Source organism: Macrobrachium rosenbergii, chromosome 41 (assembly GCF_040412425.1).
Source record: "Macrobrachium rosenbergii isolate ZJJX-2024 chromosome 41, ASM4041242v1, whole genome shotgun sequence".
Taxonomy (NCBI): Eukaryota; Metazoa; Arthropoda; class Malacostraca; order Decapoda; family Palaemonidae; genus Macrobrachium; species Macrobrachium rosenbergii.
In genome coordinates, this window is record NC_089781.1 from 28313194 (window position 1) to 28327040 (window position 13847).

Sequence of the window (13847 nt, forward strand, 5' to 3'; positions counted from 1 at the left end):
GAGGTTGAATATGTTAAGAGTTGTCGAGGAAGGGAACTGAGAAATTGTACAATTCAATCAGAAGTCTCCTATGGAATAATAAATTTTTTTTTCTTTTGTACCAGCCAGCAGGCTGTTCATATTTCACTTGTTTTTGGCGAGCTGGATCTTGTCTGAGCAATATTTTATTTCCGAACAACGAAATGCTTTACAGTTTTTCCAGTCGCTCAAATTTCGTTATCATAAGCCAACAAAATAAGCACTTACAAGTGATTTTTTAACACTCTAGTGCGCTCATTTTAATGGTCATTTTTCAAGAATCACACAAGGCTATTAAAGATCTTTAATATCTGCATACATACAAACTTACATACAACTACTGTATATAAAGAGAAACATTAAGGAAATGAATCATTAAAACAACGAGATAAGAGACCTAACAGTGCACCATTTGCCTTCTTTTCATTACAACGGTGCCATCTTCAATAAAAGAAAAGTGACCTATCACGTATAATCGAAAGTCACTATTATAACTCCTCCTGACATAGCTTTTCTGGTGCACGAGATATCTGCGGCCTTTAATATTTTTAGCACGTGATTAAATCGTCGCTCTTGAAACAGATGGAACATTATGAGTTGGGGTCTAGGATATTGCAACCCATGGCACTGGGTAGTAAGTATAAAAGTGTAGTCTACTTGAAACGGAATTCAAGTTCCTTGCTCATAATGGAAGTAAGTACAACTACCCTGGTCTTGTGTTTCAGTTAAGAAGTACACAATTGAATTCTTATTGTCATCAATTCAGATTCATGGAAGCCGAGTGATTTTTCATGGCTATTCGTGGGATGAAGGATAAGAGCAATATGCTCATCCACTAGAAAAATTTCCAGTATTTTACAAAACATGGAACATTTACGATCAACTTGTTCATGCCTTTCAAATAAACTGATGTTTTTTTTTTTACCGTTACTGTTCAGATTCAGAGGTAAATTAAAATAATCTGCATCTCGCAAATTTTTCCTTTTCAGTTCTGTAGATTATTTAAGGCTATTCATGCTGTCAAAAATAAGGACATGTTGAGCTGCTATAAAATTCGTATAACTGTAAATTGCGGGATTTAAACAGGAAGATTGTGGGTTTTCAAATGTATATCGCTGAACCATAAAAAGAATTGCACAAAAGGTGTGGCTGCAATATCCCAGACCCCTCCTCATAATGTTCCATATATTTCAAATGCTTTTGTACATATGTTTTAAATAAAGGTCAAAATACAAAATAAGACAATCAATAACAAATGAGTAATTACATGTTACTAGGAGTTGTATCACCTTTACCATGTAAGCATGGTAGAAAAATAATATAATCTAAGACAAAAAAAAAAAAAAATTATTATTTTGTTTGGCCTATTGCTATGCTCACTTGAGACTCCCTGGTGATTTCTTCCTGATTAACTTCCGTGAATGCGTTTCTTTTTTAAGTGAAGGCTTTCTGTCTCAAGATACTTTAAGCATTCGTTTGAAATGTGTCTAATTACATCTAACTTTTTCACAGTATCCGAACCAAGTTAATTTCAGTGTTTTACACGCGTACTGTAAAAAAAAAGAAATATTAAAAGGTACCCCCGTTAATTAGGAAAACAAAAGGATTCTATAACATTATACAATTTTTCTCATTTTACGCAACCTACCAACTAATTTTATTCAATGCGATGCTAATTTTGTATTAAAATATCGTAAATATATTTAAATAAACAACAAGAAACCTTAAGGGGCAAACAGTTTAATGAAAGCTTTGCAAGTGAGCGTTCCAACGACGGAACCCTGACCCCAAGAATGACATAACTAGCAACTGCAGTCCTACACCGTCGTTCACTTTGCATATGTATCATATGCACATTATAAACAACGCACATTTCTCTGTAAATACGCATGATGGTTTCTTGCTACAGATCGGAATACTTCTTGTACAAACAAAACAAGCGTAAACTTTTGCTCTTCTCAAACCCCTACCACCATTAAAACGTTTGGGGGGGGGGGAGAAACGAGCAGACCAAATTGCAGTGGCAAACAGAACACGTTCTCGTTCCTACTAACCAGTAAGCAAGATTACATACCTTTGAAGCATGATTTCTCTCCACACGGCAGCCAAGGCAAAAGTTGCAGAGTTCATCCGCCTGGTACAGCAGGAACTGCTGGGGGAGGAAAAAAAAAAGGTACATCATCAGCAAATGTCAGGCATTTCACATCAGCCTGTTACATTAGTTAGCCCTTAATTGCCCCACCTTCAAAAATGTATTCTAAGCTTCTCTCAGTCCTATCATCACGACCGAATCACAGTAAGTTAACCCATTTATGGAACAGAAAATGGAATGGAATGGAATAGAATACAGAATTAAGGCCAAAGGCCAACCGCTGGAACCCATGAGGTCATTCAGCGCTTAAACGGAAATTAAGAGTTGAAAGGTTTGAAAGATGCAACAGGACGAAAACCTCCCAGTTGTACTATGAAACAAATGTTAACTGAGGCTGGACAGCAAGATGGAAGAAAGAGAATATAAATGGAGGTACGGTAATCTTAGGCATTCAAGTATGACATATTCATGCCTGACTGACCTGGCCATGCAACAAAGCCACCCGCTGACACTAATGACTTAACGATGGAGCAAATCACTGATTTCATGAAGGAGCAGTTTTACCCCAAATTCTTCATAATACGGAAATCATTCTACTCTTGATCAAAAAATGAATCGCTTATTTGGTGAAGCTATCCAAGAAACAGTAGCAAGAACTCACCATGACGCGAGGAAGCATGATTTCTCTTCCAATAAGGATCCCCAGAACAGTTAGTAGCAAAATTACTACTCTACGTTCTAGAAGATGAATTAATTTAATGTCGTATAATTCGAACACCCCAAAATGTCTTGGATACCAAGAAACTTGTAAGAAAAGTCAGTGTCACATAAACTTGATCACATACACAGAGATTATGAAATGGTCACACCTAGATGATGCCAACCTTTCACGAGACTGATCCAGATATACGATACAAGCAAAATAGGAAAGACTCCCGTTTCGTTTAGAAAAAAAATAATAAGCGCCTAACCGCCATCTATTAGTGTCCAACGACTAAACTTTGGAAAAGATGCCAGACACTGCTATAATGCAAAATTTGCCATATCCTAGTTCACTATTTTTGATGCTTCATGAATCTGTTGAGTTTTTCATATATCGTTGATACTGCATTCTTTTTCTTATATCCTTAGTACTAGCAATATCCCACCTCTTTACTGTGTCTGTCAGTTTCTACATGGTATTCTTTAAGATAACATTGTGAACGCATCACATCCATTATCATTCCAAAGAATCTGTTGCACAGCATGAGAGGCTACTATGTATGCCTACTTCCCTATGGCTGTCGCGAAAAACAAGCACTGAACCTAATGCCACTGGATATACATTACGAAATGTACTGATTCAGAAAATATATAAACTGAACTGAACGATGTCTATATTCTGTTTCCACTCATCTGTCACCGGAAAATTAACATTCACTGACAGATGTCACGGCAACGTTGTGGTATGTACTCTCCCACAGACTGAGGAAAAGAGGAAAATGTTGGGGAAAGACACGAGAAATGATAACAAACGAATGCTTATAGAAAGTGACGAGAGAGAAACTTGAATGTGAATATAAGATTTAGGCCAAATGCCAAGCACTGGGACCTATGAGGTCATTCAGCGCTGAAAGGAATCTTGAGAGTTAAGAAGGATTTAAAGGTGTAACGGAAGGAAAACCTAGCGGTTGCATTACGAAGCAAATGTTGGAAGAGGTTGGAAAGTAAGCTGGAAGAAAGAGGATAAGAACGGAGGTATAGTAAAAGCAATTAAAGGGGTCGCAGCAATGGACCGAGGGGACGCTGCAAAGAACCTTAATAAGGCATGTCCAGACGAGCGGGCCTGATCGGCGGGCATGCATGTCACCGGGCTCATATAACGAGCAAACCAGCGAAATGGTCGTGTCCGTGTTAAGCGAAATCACCAGTCGGTGCCCGGTGATCTGAAAATGAAAGGACTCTTCCATCATAGATCTTTTTAACTTGAGCATACCTTGGCATTTAGTATACAAGCAAATAAAGCAAAGCTAATAGACTAGGTAACAGGATCTTACAAAAATAAGCAAATTAACGTAAGCAAATGCCTAGCTACAAATGTCCTTTAATATCCAAAGTTAAGTATACCCTAGGTTTACCAGACCACTGAGCTGATTAACGGCTAGTTCGCTCTACCTCGAAAAGAATATATTTTTATATATGTTACCCCAAGGGGAATTTTTTAGTTGATAACAAGTTCGTCGTCCCATGGCCCCACGAGACGACGAACTTATCATCAACTAAAAAATTCCCCTGTGGGTAACATATATGAAAATGTATTATTTCCGAGGTAGAGCGAATTGGATATTAATGGACATTTGTAGCTTAATGGTATATGAATGACGGTGATGTGATAAAATTCATTCATATATATATATATATATATATATATATATATATATATATATATATATATATATATATATATATATATATATATAATATATATATATTATATATATATATATATATTTCGTATGTGTGAACATTTTGTGCATACACATAAAAAATACACGTGGAATCAACTTGAAACTGAACATATACATATACATACATACATACATACATACATACATACATATATATATATATATATATATATATATATATATATATATATATATATATATATATTTAATGTATATGAAATATAAATACATATACTCATATATATACATATACAGTCGTGACTCTAGTCTATACTGACACCAAATATCTTGAACTATTCTTATAGTTCTCAGAGTAATCTCAAAATTGTGATTGAATGACAAACATTTTTTTATAGATCTTCTTCCCAGACATATTATTTCTACCAAGACAAGAAAGACGTAACGTGTAAAAATATTCATGTTTAATTCGGCCTTGGATCAGCCATGTTTTTTTCCAAGGTCGTTTGCCCAAATGTCTACTGTAATTCTGAAATTACAAAAGAAGATGAAGCTGTTCCTTTGGCAATTTTGCTTCATACGAACTCCAGTCTCTCTCTCTCTCTCTCTCTCTCTCTCTCTCTCTCTCTCTCTCTCTCTCTCTCTCTCTCTCTCTCTCTCTCTCGTAGACCGTTTTAGTAATTATTACTTCATTTCCATTCGAATTCCAGTCTCTCTCTCTCTCTCTCTCTCTCTCTCTCTCTTGGACCTTTTTAGTAACTGATATTTCATTTCTATTAGAATTCCAGTCTCTCTCTCTCTCTCTCTCTCTCTCTCTCTCATACATCGTTTTATTGTTACTTAATTTCTGTTCGAATTCCAGTTTCTCTCTCTCTCTCTCTCTCAGTTGCTAAAAATCTCAGCGTTGCCTCCAATCGAGCCTCTGCTGTTATGCTGTGTCCTATGTTTTATCTTGTTTTCGGATGTATGGCTCTACCTTTGCTAGGAGTGTATGGAATGTGCTTACTCTCATTCCCATATAGTTTCTACAATTATGTTCACAGCCATATTGTAGTTCACGTACTATTGCTGTAGGGCTCCCGTAAACATCTCTCCTACTCAGCCAATCCTTGCACCACACTCTCGTCTTTTTCTTTGTACATACACCAATTGTTATGCTGCACAACAGTTCCTTTTGTCTGAGCAGTACTGGCCACCGTGTTTTTCGTATGACACTCGACAAGGTACTGGCATCATCGGGCACGCCCGCCCATTCGTCAACTCTGCCATCTGGACAACACTCACGGGTAAGCCCGGCATTATTTGCCCGCCTACCGCGCTACCGGGCGGGCACGCCCGCTCGTCTGGACAGGCCATAAGTAATGCCTACAGTGCACCGCGTGAGGTGCACTGAAGGGTCTACCCCACTCCCCCTTACGAGGACGAGAAAGAAAAACACGAATGCGAGAGAGAGAGAGAGAGAGAGAGAGAATAACAAACGAATGGTGAGAGAAATAACAGTGACCCTATGGTCTTGAAGCATTGTAATATACAGTACAGTAGAACTAGGCCTCGATTTTTCGTAACTAAAGAATCGACGAAATTCATTAGTTTTCATATTAAAATTGTAACATTAAACAAAATACCCTACACATTTTTACGTTATGCTCATCGAAAAAAGCGTAAGATTTTCGGTTAGGCTGAGCTTTTCCTTGTCACTTATTAGCCTTTTTTTATTGCTGCCCGGTTTGGCGTAAAATCGGCACACCGCAGAAAACCATACATACATCACTAAATGCACCTCTAATAATAGTTTTAGTAACGGAGAACGAGTAGGGCATTCTTGTGCATAAGCCTATATTGATTTTACCTCACACCTGCCTTTCCCAATTATAATATCTATCAGTACCACCAAAATAACAGACCGGTATTCGAAGTCACAGACCGAAGACGGTTATAAGGTTTCCTGGGTTTCTAATCAATAATTTGTTGAACGTGACAAATGAGAGAAACGTATTTCAAACAATGTTAGAAATGTGCTCCTTTTAACATCACTGCGAAAACTGAAATCATGAGACTGCGTTTTGAATGCTTAGCTTCATTAGGCTCACACAGGTCAAGTACACTGATAATAAATCATCTTTCATTGTAAATAAATCTTCCTTGCATATACTGTATATGGGTTGCCAAGAAATACAACCCGGCTTGTTGATAGCGAGTTTGCTCATGTTCCCCGCCGGATTTTTAAAGAGCTGCTGTAGCATTACGGCCCCGCCCCGCAAAGAACACCACGGACCCAACTCACTTTCTTCTTATGACGCGACGTCTATTACTTTCATAGAATAGGCCATATTATAAGGGAGGTTATTACTGAGATTAGCATGAAAGAAAAACAATGATAACTATTCGAACATTCGGACTAGAAAGGAATTTTGCGGTTCTGACCGAGTACTCGTCTGTTTTCTTATATTGTCTTTCTTGTCATAAAGATTTTTATCAGTTACTGAAAAATTTATGAAGAAAAGACGTACCTGAAACAAATATGCCAGACACTGGTAGTATGAATGGGATATATACTTCTAAGAACTCGTAACAAATCTATACAATGACTCGATTTGTAGTTTCTTAATACACAGATGTCAGTTATAAAACACTTATAACAATCGCCAAAAAAAAGGTTGTGCAGTCAAGACTTTGGGCATTATAGGCCCTGTATATCTGTAGTAAGTCAAAAGGGCATATTTATTATTAACATTTCATTGTGTCTTTCACATGTCTCACATGTAAATAAGTACTTCGGTAGGAATGTAAAGTCTATTTGTATACATTCGAATACAATGGAATTTATCCAATCAGCAGCCGATATTATCAACAGTATTGCCAGGACAAGATGCTTATTGAAGACAACGTTTCACTGATAGATCGGCTAACACCGATTATGGCTAAGGGATCTACTACTAAATGTAAGGAAATTCATGTGACAAGCACATAGACTTCTCACTAACAGTATAATTAAGTGATCAAAGTATTGAAATTACGACATGGAATTAGAAGAGTACCTTACTCAACAACTTTCTATGCATTAATGATATTTAGAAACTTCACTCACAAATGCAGTTATAATAAATCATGAAGCCCAAGGAAATCATCAAACCAATATTTTGGTATCTATCATGTGTGCAGAAAATGCATAAACAATAAACGATGTAGTAAATTCTCTCTCTCTCTCTCTCTCTCTCTCTCTCTCTCTCTCTCTCTCTCTCTCTCTCTCTCTCTTCCCTATAGCCACTCGTGTACATTCTGGTGACCAACACTCCATAAGTTAACCTACATATACAGACACACTTCCATGCAATAAAGTGTAGACACATACTTGGTATACTGACAGAGGTCTACATTTTTCGTACAAGTTACCAAGCATTCGGGTCGTTTCGGCCGTAAGTCATTTAAGCAGTAAGCACGTTTACGTGCAAAATGGGCGCCGTGTTTCGTACCAGCCCCTTGGGGATGTACGTAAAACATGAAATAATAATGGTAAATACCATAAACATGACGGTAAATACCATAAACATAACGTCTTACATTGTTTTGGATGTTACGGCCTAAGTGACTTACGGCCGAAACGACCAGGACCGGTTAACAACTACTGTAAAATTTTCTTGAAGTATTCAACTGTTAATTAAGTAAACACACAATACACAAATGTAATGTGAACCTTCACAAAACTCCCGAATACACCGCCCATGCACGACTGGTGTGTGCATGTGAGATTTGATTCGATGCTCGACGACTCTCATGCAAAAGTTTGGGGGCCTATTTCAATTAGACCTATGAACAACATCCCTGAATCAGTGAGATCCCTAGGTGCTTTGCGGTCTAAGTTTATGTAGGTTTCATAAGAGGTCACATGAAATACGTTTTATTTTCACCTTATGCAAGTTGAATTGCGTAAAGTAGTTCACATTCTACATCACTCCTACAAGTGAAAAAAAAACCAGTTAGCCTAAATTGTTTAAAATAATGTTGTGACATATTCGTGGTTTGTATTTTAAACTGATAGCAGCTCTAAGTTTTCAAATGTGCATTTATAGAGCAACCACTTACATTTAAATTTAAATGTCTTAGTTATTATGCGTTACCACACAGCAAGTAGCCATAGCTTTAAGGACTAGGCCTACTACTTACTCTGTTTAGTGAATATATTACGGTGCTGTCACACAGACAAGTATTCTGGCTTCCTTTTCCATGTAGTTTACTCAAAACATCCAGTAATGTACGTGAAAGTGAAAATGTACATCTTCGTCATCTTATACCAAAAATCGGTACCAAAGCGCGGGAAGAATAGTCAGTCTTTCCAGTGCATTTCTACCAGACGAAAACATAATTCAAATCTGTACGATAAAAGCGTAATTCACTCGTCCCCGTTGCTATATTTTATACCATTTTGTGAAATAAGTGTTCCTTTCTTATCAGTTATAGCATAAACTAGGCTCATATCATACAGCCAAAGTCTTTCAGCCAAATCTACGGAAAGGTGGCCATTGTCCAGCAAGTACAGTATTCTAATTAATGAACGCGTTTACAGTAGGGATAGTATTATATTACTTGGCTAAACGCACAGTAAATGCTCCCGGAAGTAAAAATATTCCTGTTCATGGCATCTTCCGCCATACCTTCCTTACCTAAGGCTACTGGCTATACATCACATGATGCCAGAACACAAACGACCTTGTATCAACTGTACATTACTTACCTATGAGAATTCGCTGCACATGTTTAATCTGCTTCATCGTTTGGTTGTGTTATATGGTGGCACTGCAAAGCTTCCATGATGCATCACTTTCGAACATTACGCTACTAGTGGTGCAAGCCACCACTAGGCCTATGTGCGAGATCGGCTTTAGAACAAAATCCCAGTTGAAGTTGTGGGCTGCCGTTTCAGATTTTTAATCTTAATATTCAGCTTTTACAGTCGTTTGTTATCAGTGCAAGACTGAGTGATGAAACAAATGGAAAGTGGCCACTGCTGACAACACACCAACACCGAGCATTCATCAATCTGGTTGCAAGCATCTGCCAAGCTTAACAGTATGGACACCCTCTTGTACCGGGAATACTTTACGCACATTGCAACTGAGTCACACGTTATGAAATGCAAAGTATTACCTGTTTTTAATAATCAGGAGACTGTGAAAACAATCGCTGTTATTCCAGCCGTCTGTTACGATGAAAGCAAGAAAAAGAGTAAAAGATGACACTCGATGCATCGCGATTAGTCGGCTACCACAACAAAATCGGATTTTTCGCCATTCCGTGACGTCATCAACGAGTACAGAAGGAGAAGAGTCATCTATTGACGCTCTGAGAAATCTGTTCGAGTCCACATTTAATGCCACCACTATCGTTCATTTACGACTGCACAGTCGGCCTGAGCAGGCAAAACTGAACGTTAATGTGAGCAACCTGCACAAATTATCTCGCCTGCGGAGGCGGCCTGAGCAAATGGCTCATCGCAGTCGATGAGCCTCCAGTCACACGGCTACGCATGCGCACTTCAACGTTAATGTAGGGAGGCAATTATTTTGGCTCAGTTGCCAGTTCCCTTTCTGTCCCGGACAGATGTCATGTAGAAATCGAGAACGCAGATTTGAGTTTTATTAAACTGAAGTGTTTATACCTAAATTGATGATATATTGGATTTACTTACTTTTTTTTAATGATTGATACGGATGTCTGATAATATATATTTATAATTTTGCCATTTTTTCAATGGAAAAATAATTGTGTATAACGAAGGTTGAAATTGGCAGCACCATTCCTGAATGTCTTGTAGATTTCATTGATGTCTGTATGAATGAGACTGTCTGGGCAAGTGAAATCCAAAGGCTATCGTAACAGATTAAACCTGTGTATGTTTATTCGTGGTTATAAACCATATATGCAAGTTAATTTTTAAATGAGAATAAATATTCATTATGGCGACATAACGTAAAACAAGAATGGTCCTATAATGCGTCTATTCATGATTATGCATCATATATGCAATTCAATTTTAAAATGAGAACAAAATATTCAACATTCTGATGAAAAAATAAAACAATATTAGACTGCATGTTTATTCTTTGCTCACATCCCATGTAAGCCGTTTTGACATGAAATTTGACTAATAACACGCAAATGGAACAAAGAAACAGTAGTAAACTATGGATTTTTACTCGTTGTAACACATCATAAGAAAGTCATTCTTAAAACGAAAATAAATCAGTATTAAGCATTTTAATGAAAGAGAAAACAATATTAGGCCTATATATGTCAACTTTGAAATGAAAAACAATTACTAACTTAATTAACACAATTATCTTGCCATGAAACTCTTCCTTCATCCATAAAATATTCAATAAACATTATGAAAGTCCTTGGGGCCAAATTTAAACTCTTAACAAATTCACGCGGGATTATTGAATTAGTTTTTTTTCAACCACTCTTTCACAGGACGTCTTACTTGACGTTTAGGATTTTTTTATATATATATCAGCAAGCCAATTACAGCCAGAGCATCGTGTGCTGACGCCATGGCTGTTACGGAGGACTGTGGAAAAAGACTGTATCGTTATGGTGAAGATCTGCTTGCATAGGCCGACTGTGCAGGCACAACTGTGCACGTATAACTGAACGTTAGTGGCGGCCTTAAGGGGTGAGGCAACACGACCATATTTTGTGGTATCTTTTGGTCTCTTGCTTTCGTCATTTTGCAACGAAACATTGACAATTTTGTTATCGCGCGGTGAATGGAAAAGAAGGGCTTTCCAATACTTCCCTGAATTGTCAGCATACAGATTAAATCTAGCAATAAATGAATGGGTTTACATATTAGCAGCGTTATATAGGAATGGAACTGAAAATATAATTTAGGCCAAAGGCCAAGCGCTGGGACCTAATATGTCACTCAGCGATGAAAGGGAAATTAAGAGCAAAAATCCATTGAAGGTGTAACGGGAGGAAAACCTCGCAGTTACACATGAAGCAATTGTTGGGAGAGGGTAGAAAGTAAGAAGGAAGCAAGAGAACATGAATGGAGGTACAGTAAAAGGGATGAAAGGAGTTGCAGCTAAAGACCGAAAGGACGCTTCAAAAGCCGTAAGCAATGCATACAGTGCAGTGTGTGAGGTGCACTGACGGCACCATCCCTCCACGGAGAATAGCGTTATATATAACAATATATTTTAGGAACGAAATTTTCCTTTAATGATGTAAAATTACTATGTCATTGCAACAGCATGAGCATCTTTTGTTGCAGTGGTTGGCGGCAGTCGTCCTTGTGACTGGGCATTAAGAGCTTAGCTTCCCCATCTCGACTGCGAAAAGTTTCAAAACTCTTCGAACTGTTTCGTCTCTGACAAATCCTAGATTTAATGATGGAGAAAACGGAATCTCACTAGCATGATACTAAAAAAAAAAAAAACTCTACTGTAAATCCTAAGCAGCACAGTACATATCCATACCGCCAAAGTCTGTCAACTCAGAGATGCTATCTTTAATTACTGCTGGCAGATATGAAATTGTGTCCCTTTTTTGCTTCTTGCATTTCTCGGAACCATGTACGATAAGCCTTGGTAAGGTTTTATGGCGACAATATGACCGTAACCAATTTAATCTAAAGAGGAAAAAAGGAATTATATTTTGAGGCTAACACCAAAGCCATGGCTCATTCTTTTCTCGACAGAAGTATGGGTGAGCATGTGAAAGCCTTGTATTAAGAGAACATTTCATCCATTCTACTCAGTAATCAGCTACCTGTTACCTATTTTGGAACAATCCACGATGTAAGATGTCTTTGAAATCTCCCATCATTCTGGGAGAATCCATGTTATCATAACAGTGACATACAAAGTTTTTTGGCCTATCAGCAATTCTTATATTGAAAAAGCCAAAAGTCTTTGCAAACGACAAGAAACAAGAAAGTCTACAGTGATTTATTACCATGTTTAAGTACTTCCATAGTTGTTGAAGAAACAAAGTAGTTTGTAATGAATATAAATCGACCCCGGACAAGGACCTACATGTAGCTAAATACAAAAGGCGTAACTGTTTTTCCTGCGACGCCTAATGCACAAAGAAAACAAGCAAGACAACAACAGGGTTCAAACTAAGTTCTACCATGAGTGCCCTCTGCTATGCTCTAACACGGAAAAGCTAAAGTACACTCTGGATTCCCGCAACTGTCACAAAATGGTTTCAGCAGAATGGTCGTACGGATCTCAGCAAGAGTAGCTACCAGGCTTTACTGCGTCAGCTAAATCCAGCCTCACAAAGAAGTCACCAAAGATCCGGAACATTCAGAAACCCTGACAATGCTTATGCTTAAACAATATAGTAAGAAACGACCAGCAGTCAAGGGTCAACGAGTGAAAAGACTTAATGAGCGTGTCAAATTTCAGTTTCATTCACTTTACATGTGTACCGTATGAAGTGAATATATAACCTCATTCTTCTACAAACATTTCCTGCAATGGTACAATTGTATTATTCTTTTTCATTCTGCTATTTTCTTCCCCACTGAAATATTACCGGGCAGGGTGAAGAAGCGAACACAAATGATAGTGTGCAGAGAATTTGTTGGCATCAGTACATCTTCAATATTTGCTATGATGATGATCAGTGAGAGAGTTCCAGTTTTCCATCTGAATAATATGAGTTATAAATGAGTTGGGGCATAAATTAATCTCAAAGAAACATTCTATACAATAACTGATAACCCCACAAAATCGCTTCTCTCCTAAACTAAAAGTGAAGCTTTATGTGAGTTCCTGTTGGGTAGAACAATGAGAATGGTGGACAGTAAGTGGTAAGGAAGAAAGTTCAAGAAATAAATAAGTAAAAAATTAAAATTATGAGAAGTTTGATTAACATTTAGGTGATCTGTTTTTATTAAATGTCTCAAAATAAATTCATGACCTAGTAATGACGCTAATGTTTTTTGTTTCAAACTTGCAATATTTAAATGTTACTAACATATTCTATGAATGAGCCTGGCACATACGGGGGATATACCATTTCATTTTGAGAACACAAAAGCTGTTTGTTCACAAGTTGAAAAAATCCGAGAAAAGAATGAAACTGCAAAGGGTGGGACTTCCAGCAACTGGAAAATGAAAGGAAGATGAAAATGCGTAAGAGAACCACTGAGTTGGATTAAACTCATCTTTAGGCAATTCCAGCTGAGATTCCATTCTGCTGACAAAGCAGTATTCTTCTCAATAGCCTGACAGATGGCGTATTGTGATATTCAAGACCCCAAATGAAACAGATACCCGATTCATGAAATAATTATAGTAAATGACATGTACCGAAAT

General features: G+C 37.5%; 1 long non-coding RNA gene across 1 annotated transcript in view; it reads right to left on the reverse strand.

Annotated features, from left to right (window-relative positions):
* Nucleotides 1-310: 310 nt before the first annotated feature.
* LOC136826454 (uncharacterized) overlaps nucleotides 311-13847 on the reverse strand; it is a 160391-nt gene continuing 146854 nt past the window's right edge. The window contains exons 7-8 of the long non-coding RNA XR_010849613.1: nucleotides 2093-2170; nucleotides 311-1568 (exon numbers count right to left, since the gene is read on the reverse strand). This is a non-coding gene — a long non-coding RNA (uncharacterized lncRNA). The remainder of the gene's footprint in view (nucleotides 1569-2092; nucleotides 2171-13847) is intronic.